Source organism: Lepisma saccharinum, chromosome 23 (assembly GCF_977018435.1).
Source record: "Lepisma saccharinum chromosome 23, izLepSacc3.1, whole genome shotgun sequence".
Taxonomy (NCBI): domain Eukaryota; kingdom Metazoa; phylum Arthropoda; class Insecta; order Zygentoma; family Lepismatidae; genus Lepisma; species Lepisma saccharinum.
This window is the reverse complement of record NC_139251.1, coordinates 30,219,466-30,235,514: the sequence shown is the minus strand read 5'-3', so window position 1 is coordinate 30,235,514 and position 16,049 is coordinate 30,219,466.

Here is a 16,049-nt window from a genome sequence, read left to right as displayed (position 1 = left end):
TACCCAAACTCTTGGAGAACACCTCTACTTAACAGTAACCAACACAATTGTGTCAAAATAACAGACAAAATTGTGTCTTTTTTTTTAATACTCTTTGTCCAATTCTTGCATTGAAGATGAGAAACCAAAAAAAAAGCTGAAATTTTAATGCTATTCTGTGCTATTATTCCGTTTTATTCCTGGACATCAATATGTAGTAATTTTTGGCAGTTCATCATCCATGTTACAAATATGAAGCTCACTGTCATTCTTGTCTGTTCTCATTATTATGAAGGAATAATGTTGAGATGGGCATAAAGACAATCTGTAAAGACGGAAAAGATTGGATTGGTCTTGCCCAGGATAGGGACAGATGGAAGGCTTGTGTTGCTGCAGCCATAAACCTTCGGGTTTAAGAAGGCTAGAGAGAGTCCTCCCATTACTTTTCTAGCTATCCACCAAAACAGATTATTTCTTTTAGTACCTTTATCTGATAAGGTCCAGGTATTAAGCGTATGGCTACAAGGCTTGGTCTTCACGGCCAGAAGAAGATAAATCATAAGCAAATATATTCTGTGTGTAATGCTTGCTATATCATGGTTCAATGTATTTGAATGTTTCGGACATAACGTCCAGTTTATATTAAATATGTTAATTGTTCACCGTCTGGTTTTTATCTTGTGTAACTTATATTAATCTAGATTACCATGTCCTTCACTCCGAACCTATCAACTTGGCGCTGCGGACAGTGAATAGAAAATTTGAAGGATTCTAATCGTATCGTCAGGATGACTTTATGACTTTATCCGCACGGGATAGTGGCAAGTACGATTTCATGTAGCAAATCAACAAGACGGTGTTTTACAGGTAACATTCAGTTTGCTAACATTGTTCACGCTTAAGCAAAAACAAGTTTCAGTTACACATCGTAGCTTTTATATTTTCCAGTTATTTCCATCAGTTAACGTAATTTGACGTTTCAACAACATGGCTCTCAACATTACATTCAGCGAATTTGCTGAAGAAAATGAAGATATCGAGAGTTATTTCATGCGTTTTGATCAACTCTGCCTTGCCCAGAATGTGGCAAATGAAAGAAAAGCAGCAGTTCTATTAGCAGTCATTGGTGCTAAGGCTTTCCAAGTACTTCGCAATATTACGGCTCCTGAAATGCCATATAATCTAACATATGCTATCATTTACGACAAAATGGTTCAGCACTTCAGGCCCAAAACAAACAAGTTTACAGAAAGGTTCAAGTTTCGAAAATGTTTTCAGTCTCAAGGAGAATCAATTGCTCAATTCGTAGTGAGAATCAAACAACAAGCAGCCAAGTGTGTGTATGAGCAGTATTTAGATGAGGCACTTGTTGAACAATTCATCGTTGGTATACATTCAGCCCACCCAGCGTCGAATAACATGGGTACCTGGGGGAAACCCTGGGGGGTAAAGGCGGTCAGGGGCGTGATGCTGATCACATCACCCCCACTCACGACCGGATCAAGAAAGTGTGGGGCGTTACCCCCACACCCCCTATACGCCTTCATGGCGTGGTGCTATGCACAGGGGAGCACTTTACCTTTTTTTACCTTTTTTTATACATTCAGATTCTGCTCGGAAAAGATTATTGTCTGAAAGTGATCTTTCCTTTGCTAAATGTCAAGAAATTGCTTTGCATTGTGAGTTATTAGAACGAGAAGTTAAATTATTCTCAAATAAGTACAATACAGATTCTGTGACTTTTGCCACCAGCTCAAGAAATTTGACGCGGATGAATCCAGATCGCCACACAGACCCTTCGACGAGTTCACGCCCGGGAGAAATGAAGCAGAACAGCCGCAATCAACCTCAGAACTCAACTGCTACCAAGCAAAATCCTCACTCCCAATGTGGCAACTGCACAAAGAATCACCCACAAGGTCTATGTCCGGCAAGAAACGCAATCTGTAGCTACTGCAAACGACAAGGCCATTGGAATATACGATGCAGAAAGAAGCAGAAAGATAGAGCCGTGAATAGAACGTCCAGTTCAACCTCACGGAGCACATCCGATGAGTTGTCTACGTTCAGCTTCAACCATCTCAACACTGATGCGCTCAAGTCATCATTCCACACTGGTTACTTCTACTCAACACATTTTGGAGCACCAAATCAGTTCGGATAGCTTCATAATAAATCTCCAAATCAATAAGTGTATTGTTAAATGTGAAGTAGATACTGGGTCTGCTGTTACTCTTTTCAACGAGAAGTACTTTGATCAGTTGTTTCCACACTATGTTAAATGTAATTCTAGCCTACGATTACGAGGTGTAAACGAAGGATATGTACGTGTTACAGCACAAACATCCATCAAGCTATACTTAGACAATAGAGATTATACTTTACCTGTCTTTCTCTGTCAGGAGAACCTTTTATATCCATTGATCGGTCGTACATGGTTGGACATTATTCAACCATCTTGGAGGCGATTATTAGTTACAGCCAGTGTTCTTTCAACTAACACAGTACAAGGTACTATTACTAACACTGGTGCCGACGACCTAAGGCGAGAAATTTCTTCTAGATACGAGAAAATCTTTGATGGTGATTTGTCCAAGCCCGTTACACCTTATTTGGTCGATATACCACTGAGATCCAACTCTGCACCGATATTTCGTAGACATTACGAAGTTCCTTACGGTATTCGAGACCGTGTTCAGGATTCTATTCAAAATCTAGTGAAAGTAGGGTTATGGGAACCGGTCGAATATTCTGATTGGGCCTCACCACTTGTCGTTGTTACCAAGAAAGATGGCTCACTTCGTCTCTGCACTGACTTCTCAGGAACGGTGAATAAAATGACTGAAAATGTCAAGTTTCCCATTGCTAGAGTCAAGGATATTTTCTCTAAGTTGGCCAGGTGTAAATACTTTACGGTAATTGATCTTCAAATGGCTTACGGACAGTTGGAACTTTCTGAAGCTGCCAAACGCATTACTGTCGTCAACACACCTTGGGGCTTATATAAACCTCACAGACTACCTTTTGGCATAAACATAAGTGGAGATCTGTTTCAAATGGTCCTAGCGAAGATTCTAGATGACATTCCCGGAGTTTCTTTCTACTTTGATGACGTCATCATCGGAGGTGAAACATTGCAAGAATGCTTCACACGCACGTGTGATGTCCTGAATCGTCTGGCCAAACACAATGTCAAAGCGAGCGCGAGCAAAAGCCAATTCCTAACCTCATCTATCGAGTACCTAGGATACAAGATTGACGTCACTGGTATACGGCCGTCAAACAAGAACTTGGAGGCCGTCATAAATTCTCCACCACCTCAAGACAAATCACAATTACGTTCTTTCATCGGGATGATCAACTTTCATCGAAAGTTTGTACCCAACTTAGCATCGAAACTTCACTTTTTACTTTCTTTACTCAAGAAAAACGTCTCTTGGAACTGGGACGATAACTGTCAACACGAGTTCGACAGCATCATGGCGGAACTTCGACAGGTAAATCCGTAAATCCTATTGTGCCTTTCGACCCAACAAAGCCAGTTGTACTTATCACTGATGGCTCTCCTTTCGGCTGTGGCGCACAATTGTGTCATCGAGTTGAAAGCGGTCTACAGACCATCGCCTGCTCTTCTACCACCTACAGTGAGACGGAGCGGAGATACTCCCAGGTAGAGAGAGAAGCTCTAGCCATAGTTCACGGAATCAAGCGATTTCACAAATTTTTACTCGGATCCAAGTTCGAGATTGTTACAGACGCACGTGCTGTAAAGTTTATCTTTTCTCCGGATCGAGCCATTTCGAAACATTCATCCAATAGATTGATGAGATGGGCTCTACTTTTATCTTCATACCGATATAATATAATTCATTCCAGCAAGGTAGAAGTAGCTGACATGCTAAGCAGGTTGCCTACGCAAGCACGTGAAGAAGAACTTCATGCATATTTCGGGTCCATTGAAGACGCTGTAACTCCTCTTTCTCGAGACGCAATACAGAACGCCACTTCAGAAGACCCACTGCTCTCATTAGTTGTCTCCTGTGTAGTAAATGGTTGGCCAGATCAACACGACACGTCTACCGAACGGAAGAAGCTCGCACCTTTCTTCGAAAGAAGAGCTCACCTTACGTACGAGCAGGGAACGCTCATGTGGTCGGGTAGACTTATCATTCCCACAGTTAAACGGAATGAAGTTCTTAGAGCTTTACACGATGGACACATAGGTTCAACTCGTATGAAAGAGTTGTGTCTTTCCAGATTTTGGTGGCCAGGCATGTCAGCAGAGATTACGGATTTTGTAGCGAGCTGCAATACATGCCGAGCTAATGCTCCTAAGGTCCGCAATGGGCCCGATTCTTTATGGCCTCTCGCTTCGTACGTGAACGAGAGATGGCATATAGACCACTTTTTCTTTGCAGGGCGTAAGTTCCTACTGATAGTAGACGCCTTCAGCAAGTGGACAGAAGTGTGGCCTGTACACACATTGGACACAAAGGAAACGATCCGCTGGCTTATGCAATCTTGCGCCACGCTAGGGATACCAAATACTATCGTATCCGACAACGGCCCAACGTTCACTTCTCTCGAATTTCGTAACTTCTGCCTTAAGAATGGCATCAAACATGTTACTTCGCCGCCTTATCACAGCCCTAGCAACGGCTTAGCCGAACGATACGTTCGTACTGTCAAAACCGCTCTTGTCAAGCTTATAACTGACAAACCCAATCTGAGCACGCTTGAACTTGATATGGGGATCGCCAACCTTCTTTTCATCCTTCGGAACACGCGACTGGGTGGAAAAGGAAGCCTGCCAGCACTTTCGGTCTTGAAACACCGACCCAGATTTTGGTGGGAACCAAACAATCTACCTCTCTCGAGTGAATCTCCGTTCAAGCCGAGGAAGTCAGCAAAGTTTCAGAACGATCCTTCATCGAGATATGGTACTTTCGCCATCAACTCAGCAGTTTGGGTTCAATCACCTAAGCACGGTACTCCAAATTACATCCCAGGAGTTGTCATTCGTCGAATTGGGGATAGTATCCTCTACGAGATAATGTTGGAAGATGGAATCAAATGAGTGGTACATCCCAGGTGGTTGAAGAGACGTGTTTCACGTGACACTGCAGATGACGACGACTTCAACGTTACGATACCAAATAGAAATTCAACAAATCCCGGTGGAACAGTACCAGAACCTACCCCAGGCAGAGCCGGATACCCAGGACCAGGTCCTAGCACACCTCACTCATCTCCGAGAAGGTCTACCAGGGTTCGCCGCCCACCAGATCGATACGGTCATCAGCATACCTGATTTTTTTTTTTAATGGGACACCTGGAGGGATGATAAGGTCCAGGTATTAAGCGTATGGCTACAAGGCTTGGTCTTCACGGCCAGAAGAAGATAAATCATAAGCAGATATATTCTGTGTGTAATGCTTGCTATATCATGGTTCAATGTATTTGAATGTTTCGGACATAACGTCCAGTTTATATTAAATATGTTAATTGTTCACCGTCTGGTTTTTATCTTGTGTAACTTATATTAATCTACATTACCATGTCCTTCACTCCGAACCTATCATTATCCATCATGGCATCTGCCTGCAATGTTTTATAAATGTTCCAACACATGATGTCCAATTGCTGCGTAAACAGAGAAACACTGCAGGAGATAGACTAACAACACAACCAGAATTCCCAGTGAGCATGCCTTCGCTAGAAACAGCTTCAACAAAGGGAATGCAAATTGGCTGTCAAAGATACGTGACTCTGCACTGTGTACCACACACACTGGTTCAGTGACCACTGCATATGGCTTGGGTTACCAGACGTCCGGATTTCCCCGGACATGTCCTAAATTTTAGCTTTGTCCGGCATCCGGGAGGAATTTGAAAACTATCATAAATGTCCTACATTTTGAGCATCACATAATATTAATTAGGAAAATACGTGTTCCAGTTGAACAAAGAGAAATCATGCAAGTTACAAGTCTATGGACTGCAATCCAAAATTTAATAGTGAAATTATTTTGATTCAGACATTGCCCAAAAAGAAAAAAGTTTGTCCTGCTAGAACAAGCCGCAGCAATTTATGAACAAAGTTTTGGGGCTACGTTCTGATGATGTCACCGTGTTCAGTGCCTGATCAAAATTTATTGGCTTGGGGTTTATACTGATGGAACAAGGTGTTTCCCATTCTTATTCAGTAGAAATATTTTTTTTTTCATAAAGTCTGTAAAAAGTTGTGTGCTGGTTCAGTGTAATTTTAGAGAGTTTGACTGTTCAGCCGCTCATAAATAACAGTTGGGCTGAAAAGTTCATAGGCTGACTCATAGATGGCGTTACTAGAATTAAATCCATGTGATTTTTACTTAGTACTAACCTTCAAAAGATACGTGTATAAATTTCACAGCTGCCGGATAATTAGTTCGTGAGATATAGCATTGTGATTGAATCAGCTTTTGTTATTGTGAAAAAATGGATAAAAAAGAATTTCGTGTGTTAATAAAGCATTGCTTTTTGGCGAAAAAAAAATACTGTTGAAGCCAAGGCTTGGCTTGATAAACATTATTCGGACTCTGCACCAGGAAAATCAACCGTTGAGAAGTGGTTTGCTAAATTTAAACGAGGCGAAATGAGCATCGAAGACGATTCACGCAGTGGACGCCCCAAAAAGGCTGTTACCGACGAAAACATCAAAAAAGTCCACAAAATTATTGTAAATGATCGTAAAGTGAAGTTGATCAAGATAGCTGAGACTTTAAAAATATCAAAGGAACGTGTTGGACATATTGTGCATGAATATTTGAACATGCGAAAGCTGTGTGCAAAATGGGTGCCGCGTGTGCTCACAATCGATCAAAAGCAACAACGTTTTGATGATTCGGAGCAATGTTTAGCGATATTCAACCGTAATAAACATGAATTTTTCCGTCGATATATTACAATGGATGAAACATGGCTCCATAACTACACTCCAGAGTCCAATCGACAGTCAGCCGAGTGGACTGCACGTGATGAACCGAATCCAAAGCGTGGAAAGATGCAACAGTCGACTGGCAAGGTTATGGCATCAGTATTCTGGGATGCGCATGGTATTATATTCATCGATTACCTCAAAAAGGGCCAGACCATCAACAGCGATTATTACATAGCATTGTTGGAGCATTTAAAGGATGAAATCACGAAAAAACGGCCCCATTTGAAGAAGAAAAAAGTGCTGTTTCATCAAGACAATGCACCGTGTCACAAATCAATGAAAACGATGGCAAAATTATATGAATTAGACTACGAATTGCTTCCCCATCCACCATATTCTCCAGATCTGGCCCCCAGTGACTTTTTCCTGTTTGCAGACCTTAAAAGAATGCTCGCTGGAAAGAAATTTAGCACTGATGAAGAGGTAATCGGCGAAACTGAGGACTATTTTGAGGCTAAAGAGAAATCGTACTATAAAAATGGCATCGAAAAATTGTATGACCGCTATAATCGTTGTATCGCCCTCAAAGACAACTATATTGAATAATAAAATCGAATTTTGTCAAAAAAATATTTTTTACTATGCTAGCCTACGAACTTTTCAGCCCAACTGTTATATTTTGACTAAACCTGAAATTTTGAGAAAAACTGGCTCCTCTGAGAAGTACAATTTAACATGTGTAGCAAGAAGTGTATTGTTTAGTATTGATTACAAGTTTAGACATTTTGCATTTAAGAATTCATTATGAAATCATATTTTTTAAAACTCAAAAGTGTCAATTTTAAATTACTTTCTAACGTGTTATAGAAATGTGTATAATTTATTGCGAACGTTTTGCATCCTACATTTTGACCTAGTCTTATATTTTGGGGCATTATGTCCTACTTTTCCCTTGTATTGATCTGGTAACCTTACATATGGCAAACTGTATAACAGCTTTTAAACTACCATGTTTCTTACCAAGGGAGTATATTTCTGCAAATGTAAACCATTCATACCTTTGTGTGCTTCAACGGTTGACTGGTCAAGTAATATTACATTCATCTACATCTCCATGCTGTAAATGATCTGGAGGCAGTAATATAAACATATATTATTTCATCTTACTCAAATGTATATTTACACCAACAATGTTAGATGTACTGGTTAGATTTCACAATACAGGGTGTCCCAGAAGTCTTTCCCTGATTACAAACTTTATTCATATTTGCTATATGCAAGGTAGATATGAGAAAGTGGTGCCAAAATGTTGGAAAACTAACCAAGTTTTTTTGTTGCAGGTTTGAGTAACGTGGCTGTAGTGTAGCAGTGTCAGTGCCCAGAAAACCGGAAATGTTCACAAATCAGGAAAAAGCTCACCATGTCCTCTGGTATCATGAGACCCGGTCACCAATAACAGTGCAGAGGAACTTTCAAATGTACAGAATTATTTCGTCTAGAATATCTACCATCAATAAGTTGGTATTTAAAAAATGGAATTTATCTTCATTCCTAAATCTTGTCAAGTCCAAGAAACATTGTATGGAAAGATGACACCCGATGTCAAGAGCATTAATTCCGGATTCCTTGGCACTGACACTGCTACACTACAGCCACATTACTGAAACCTGCAACAAATAAAGTTGGTTAGTTTTCCAACATTTTGGCACCACTTTCACATCTCTACATTGCATATAGCGGATATGAATAAAGTTTGTAATCAGGGAAAGACTTCTGGGACACCTGGTACTAATATTACCATACCTCACCCAAAATAGATACTAGTGCATACTACCACTCTACTTTACATGTGAGTACAATGTGCCCGATGTTAACAAAACATATAAATCATTAACGGTACCTTAAAAGAGAGAACTCTTTTTCTATACAAAAATTCTTCAACTCTTATTTAAGATAGTATTATTTCCAATGCTGAACTAGTAGCACCTAGGAATGGAAGACAATATTGTTACTTAAAACAGAACCATGCATATGTTTGTTTAATGTTGCTTTGGTTCCAAGAAACTAGCTAGAATTAAGAAAAAAAAATACTCAGCATTCAATTCCCTAGCTAAGCAAACTAATGACTATTTCACTATTATCCTTAACTGTAAAAGTCTCTACCTAATTTCTGCAGGGAAGAATCAAGTTCAGTCACATACTCAAACTTACAATAACCATTCATAGAAACATAATCACAGCAGACTCAGCCACAGACTCTTCACTAGGAAGTACTGGGAGAACACACATATGCAAACATATTCCCTTAGAACTCTTTCACACAGCATCAACATAAATAACCTGTGACACAACAGCCCGTGAAAGCCAGGGCTTACCTGACGACTGTAGGTCTCACTCCCACCTGCCGAGGTGGGATATCATCCAACCAGTTACGGGGTGACGTGTGGTAAGCACGATGAACCCCCTCTCTTTGTTGTAGGGTTCCATGACCAAGTTACGCTACTCATTCGTAGCTCCCCAATATCCTCACAATAGAGGGTGGCTACCGGTCCCATACACAGGCTGAAATCTCAGGAGAAAAGTTGTTATGCTCCCCCCCCCCCCCCCCCGAGACTTGTACCTGCGTGTGTCCCATAGCCGGAGCCCAAAGCATAACACTTTAGACCACAGCCACAGTACGGGACACAGCACCAACATACCGACACAGATTTTAGTAGTGATTCCTTGGTGATGGGAATGTTTCTATCTTTGCCACCAACCCTAGCTTAGTTAACTTAAGAGAGTTGTGAAATGAGACGTTGCTATTGGTCTAGCATCACAATTACGCAAAATGTCAAAAATTGAAGTCAAAGATGTTGAGTTCAACCAACAGGACAAATATACAAAAGATATTGTCTACATTTTATGTGTACAGTGATTGGCAACAGAATCTTGATATAATTTTTTAAATTTTACACAGACAAGTTCTGCACCAATGTATGCGAAGAAAAATCTCTCAACAAGTAATTTGCTTTTCTTTCAACAGATGTGCAAAACTTTCCAATAGGCATTAGAAAGGAGCTTATTTATATCCATTCCCAATAGGGCAGAAATATCTTTGATTTGGAAGCGGTACAAAGTTCACTTCAAAAAATTTCATATGTACTTCTGTCCAGAAAGTGAATGCTCGGTGGATGTGGGCAAATCTGGAACTAAAGTCTGTATTAGAAATTATTTGCAACATACAACAATGCCACTTTGCATTTACAATGCATGAGATTTGTCACATTAGATCAGACTGGATACAATTAAGAATAATATTAAAATATTTTTCAAAACTGCTAAAGAGATAGGTTTGGAAGTTAACAAAGAGAAAACTAAATATATGCTTACAGGCCGAAACCAAGTGTTAGGTAATAATCAAAATCTAATTATTGATAACAACTAGTTTGAACCAGTTTCCAAATTCAAATACCTAGGAGTAATATTAACAAATGAAAATTATATTAAAGAGGAAATAAAAAGTAGGCTTAATTCAGGAAATGCATGTTACTTCTCTCTTCATAAACTTTTGTCTTCTCGTTTAATATCTAAGAAACTAAAAGTTAAAATATACAAAACAGTAATTTTACCTGTAGTATTATATGAATGCGAAACTTTGTCCCTTACATTGAAAGAGGAACATAAATTGAGAGTATTTGAAAATAAGATCCTTAGGAAAATATCTGCGCCTCAAAGGAATGAGGAGACAGGCGAGTGGAGAAGTTTACATAATTTAGAACTACATAATTTGTATTCATGTCCAGATATTATTAGAATAATTAAATCAAGAAGACTTAGGTGGGCAGGCCATGTGGCACGAATGGGAGAGGAAAGAGGAGTTTACAGGATTCTTGTTGGGAAACCTGATGGTAAGAGACCTGTAGGCAGGCCAAGACGAAGATGGAGGGACAACGTTGAGATGGACCTAAGGGAAATCGGTAGGGATGGAAAAGAGTATATAGAACTTGCTCAAGATAGGGAAAGATGGAAGGCCTGTGTTGCTGCAGCCATGAACCTTCGGGTTTAAAAAGGCTAGGGAGTTAGTTAGTTAGTTTAGATCAGACTGGAGAGAATAAGTTACCACAGAAGTCTAGTTCTGAGTTGCAGACCTCAAGTCTATTCCAGGTTGTAAAAATAAACTAGTGAGAAACAGCACGTGTGTTAACGAAGTTTGCAAGATTGCTGACGACTCTTTAAGACAAAATTTCAACTTGGTTTGATCGAGTGGGAAAGTTGTAAAGAGCTGGCTCAGTTGTCTGAAGGTCGCAGGTTCAAATCTCTTGTAGAATCGACTTTTTTATTTAGTAGAATTGTTGCTTTTGGTCATTTATAAGAGGAAGAATATGAAAACTCTTCTTCTGATAAATCTAATTACTTGTCGATATCACTTGGGATGTGTTTCTCCACATAACGTCTCCAATACTCAATTACTTCCTACACGAGGCAATAAGGTGAACAGAGAAATATTTGTGGCCCAACTGTGAGGTAGAATAGAGAGAATAGAGAAAAAAAGTCATGAAAACCAAGTCAACCAAATCAAATCAACCAAGGATGACAGAACACTGGCGTTGACTGTGTGAATTGTGGTTTCAGGCAGAGAGTGCGATGCTTGCCAATCGTTGAACTGCACATGCTCAGCTAGCAGGCTTCTGTAAATAAGACTGTTAAATCATAGACAACATGGGGTATCCTGTCTGTGACAGAATTCTAAATTCCCTCCTATTCAATATTTAGAGTTCACAAAAAAATATAAGGTTTCATAGTTTCGAAAAACATCAGTTTAATTGTAATACTCTGTTTGAAATTCTATGAATATCAGATAAAATAGTGCAATATGGTTTGAAGACTTGAGTATGAGCATATAAGTAATAAATCAAGAAGGACGGTGTGGTCCAGTCATTACAATATCTGTCCACCAGACGAAGGGTCCCTGGTTCGATTCTCCCCATACAGCACTTCTTTTTAAAACAATAGAATTCGAATTAATGTAAGTCTGTGAAATATTTATTGTGTATTTGATGACAAATGTTTTTAATTTTTAATACAAATTGCAAATTATTTTGAAACTGCTCAATACAAAACTACTTTAATAAATTTGAAACCATAAAATGAGACGAATAAAATAAATGTAATAACAAAAACAGTAAACAGTGTATAATTTAAAACTAGTGTTTGAATGAAATTGATGGAACTATATTTTATGCTTAGTGCATCATTGGTTTACTGTGCTATTAAATCTTGCCTCTAAATCCAAACACAGACGCAAGTGTTAATGCTGGATTTGTTCGTAACCAAGTGTCAAGCTGTTATTTCAAAAAGTGACGTTTCTTTCAGTTTGCCATTTATATTCCTTCAGTTTCTATTAAAATAATAAATTATTTATATTGATTCATACTTTGAAAGATTGTGTAGTTTCAGGCGTTGTATGCATGCAGCGAGTGAAGAAGATATAGACTTTGTATCACTGCACTCATCATTTCCTATCCACATACAAATGTTTCTTAAAAATTGAAAGAATATCACCACCTCCCCCCAGCCGACAACCACATCCCTTGCTTACAAAATTACTCGTCTCTCCACTGAACGGTGGTTTTGATTGTGGATCCACGTGACTGAACCAAGGTGTGACGTCATATATCATATCGTGGATGCTACACATTGCGGCAGAGACCACTCTTCCATGACCTTGTTGGTAACGTCCTATTGCAGAGCAATCAAGGAACTAACTTCCTGTGTGTGAATTCTATCCTGGGCAAAACCGGCTTTTCTGTGCATGATCCCTACTTCCCTACACTTCCCTTAAATACCTAAACTTGCATTTATTGTCGAATAACATATAAAGTCGTATAATAGTTCTTTTTTTACAGAAGCCTAAGTGGGTAAATGAAGTGATTTGTGAACGTGATGTTGTTGTCGTCGGTGTGATAACTTCCCAACATGCCAATGGTCCTGGTTTCGCCTCTTGTCAAAGGCAGATTTATTTTTTACAGTGCAGTGCCAACTAGTATATACCTAGGATGGAATTAATTACACATATCAGCTCAACTGTGATTTTTTTTAATAAAAATGTAATGGGTTTGAGAGTAACTACTCAATATTAAACTTCTTACAAAATGTGGAAATGCATGTGAACGATACATACAGTTCTTGCTTTCCAAATCACGCAAGATCAAGAAACAGTGGAACGTTAATGTGGAAATTGTTAGCAGCCACGTCAAAAATTCCAGCTTTTATTGAAAGAAAAAAAATATTGGTTGAGTTATGAATAGATTTTTTAATTTTTAAAATGAAAAGTAGCTAAGAACATATTAGGTTATATGAGTCGACAGAATTAGCCCAGATCTTAACATTATAATTGTGTTGTAAAATCTGTATCTGCATATAAGAATCCGACTGAGGGACAGCATGGCATGGGTTCAATAGCTGGGTTCGCAGCTTGTGTATACGACCGGTGGCAACCCAAATTGGGGAGCTACGAGTGAATAGCGTAACCTAGTCTCGGAAATCTTCTACAACGGCTGGGGGTTCGACGTGCTGACCCCATGTCACCCCAATAGCGGTTAAGTTCTCCACACCTCTATGTAGGACTGTGGGAGTCGGAAGATAGGCCAAGGCCCTTCGAGGTCTGTTGCACCATGGGCTATTTATTATTTATTTATTTAAGAAGGAAAAATCTAAGATGCTTTTCGAAATTAGCAGATGAAATATATGGATTAAAGATGCATGTGGTATGCACTTCCCGCATCCCATTATCTCATGTATTCAACATTCTGTGGACTCAGATATTTAAAAAAAGCACTGTACAAATGTGGATTCGAACACATACATGTTGGTGCCTTATTGGCAACTAAAAATAAAAAATAAAAAAAATAATATCTGTAACTGGGCTCGAACACGCATCCTTCCTTCAGATCGTGAAGCCATAACACTAACCACTCACCTACACCTGCTATTGGTAAGTATTTATTTACTTATCATGTAAGTTTTCGAATTGTTTCACTACTGGCGACGCGAATTTCTTCTCGCTTATTTTCTTTCAGATGTAGTTGTTTTTCCAGACCGATACATTTTTTTATGTTTTGCCACCCACGAGGTCTTTACGGAATACATTATTTAAACGTAACTCCCAGAAAAGAGAATATGTTAGTTTAAAAAAAACTTGAAGTGGGAATGGTGTATTCAGTCACACATTTGACCTTAATATTTTTTATTTTAAATTTTGCTTTCAACGCCATCAATCAGCTGGCATTGATTTAATACCAGCTGAGTTAATTAAATATGGTGGAAATTCGTTAATATGTCAAATTCATAAATTAATTTGTTTGATATGGAATAAAGAAGAAATCCCTCAACAGTGGAAAGAATCCATAATTGTTCCTGTGATTATAGGTGATTATCAATGTGGATTTAAACGTAACAGATCAACTACAGATCAAAATTTTCACATCAGACAGACACTTGAAAAAAAGTGGGAATATAATCAAAATGTCCATCAACTATTCATTGATTTCAAAAAAGCATATGATTCGGTCAAAAGAGATAAATTATATAATATATTAGTCGAGTTTGGAATACCTAAGAAGCTTGTTAGTATGATAAAAATATGCACCAGTGAAACAGAAAGTAAAATTCGTGTGGGTATTAATGTCTGACAAATTTACAATTCATGATGGGTTAAAACAAGGAGATGCATTATCTCCATTGCTCTTTAATTTTGCCTTAGAATATGCTGTTAGGAAGGTAAAAGAAACTAAAGAGGGACTAAAATTAAATGGTGTGACTCAGTTGTTAGCATATGCAGATGATGTAGACTTACTGGGGGATGATGTGAATACAATTAAGAATAATGCTAAAATATTTTTCAAAACTGCTAAAGAGATAGGTTTGGAAGTTAACAAAGAGAAAACTAAATATATGCTTACAGGCCGAAACCAAGTGTTAGGTAATAATCAAAATCTAATTATTGATAACAACTCGTTTGAACCAGTTTCCAAATTCAAACACTTAGGAGTAATATTAACAAATGAAAATTATATTAAAGAGGAAATAAAAAGTAGGCTTAATTCAGGAAATGCATGTTACTTCTCTCTTCACAAACTTTTGTCATCTCGTTTAATATCTAAGAAACTAAAAGTTAAAATATACAAGACTGTAATTTTGCCTGTAGTATTATATGGGTGTGAAACTTGGTCCCTTACATTGAAAGAGGAACATAAATTAAGAGTATTTGAAAATAAGATCCTTCGGAAAATCTTTGGACCTAAAAGGGATGAGGAAACAGGCAAGTGGAGAAGGTTACATAATTTAGAACTACATAATTTGTATTCATGTCCAGATATTATTAGAATAATTAAATCAAGAAGACTTAGGTGGGCAGGCCATGTGGCACGAATGGGAGAGGAAAGAGGAGTCTACAGGATTCTTGTTGGGAAACCTGATGGTAAGAGACCTGTGGGAAGGCCAAGACGAAGATGGAGGGACAACGTTGAGATGGACCTAAGGGAAATCGGTAGGGATGGAAAAGAGTATATAGATCTTGCTCAAGATAGGGAAAGATGGAAGGCCTGTGTTGCTGCAGCCATGAACCTTCGGGTTTAAGAAGGCTAGAGAGTTAGTTAGTTTCAACGCCACCATCAACCGAGCATTTTCTTTCTGGACAGATAGTACATGAAAGCAAGAGAATGGAGAATGCAATTTTCACATTCAGCACAAATTCTGAAACAACACTGCAAAAGTCTAGCATTCTGACAAAAATACTATTTCATGAATACAGCAGTTGCAATTGCTATGCAAAGTAACAGGTTTATTGGATGATGTAATTTTCAGCCAGTCAATTGGCCTGCATATGAAATGAAATCCTGGCTACACCCCTGGCAAATGGATCATTACACATGTGAAGGAAGGGAGAAATAACAGGTATTCTCCTATGTATGCAATTGTAACCTAAATGTACAACTTTACATACATGCAGAAATTTAGGACATGTATCAAAATTTATTATTTTCTTGCACTTAAAGCATTATGACAATTCACACTGTCATTTCACATTTCTTTCATTGTTATATGCACTAGTGGTCTTGCTTTCTTCTTCTTTCTTTCTTCAACATTAAGTAACATGAGGAGGCATTTTG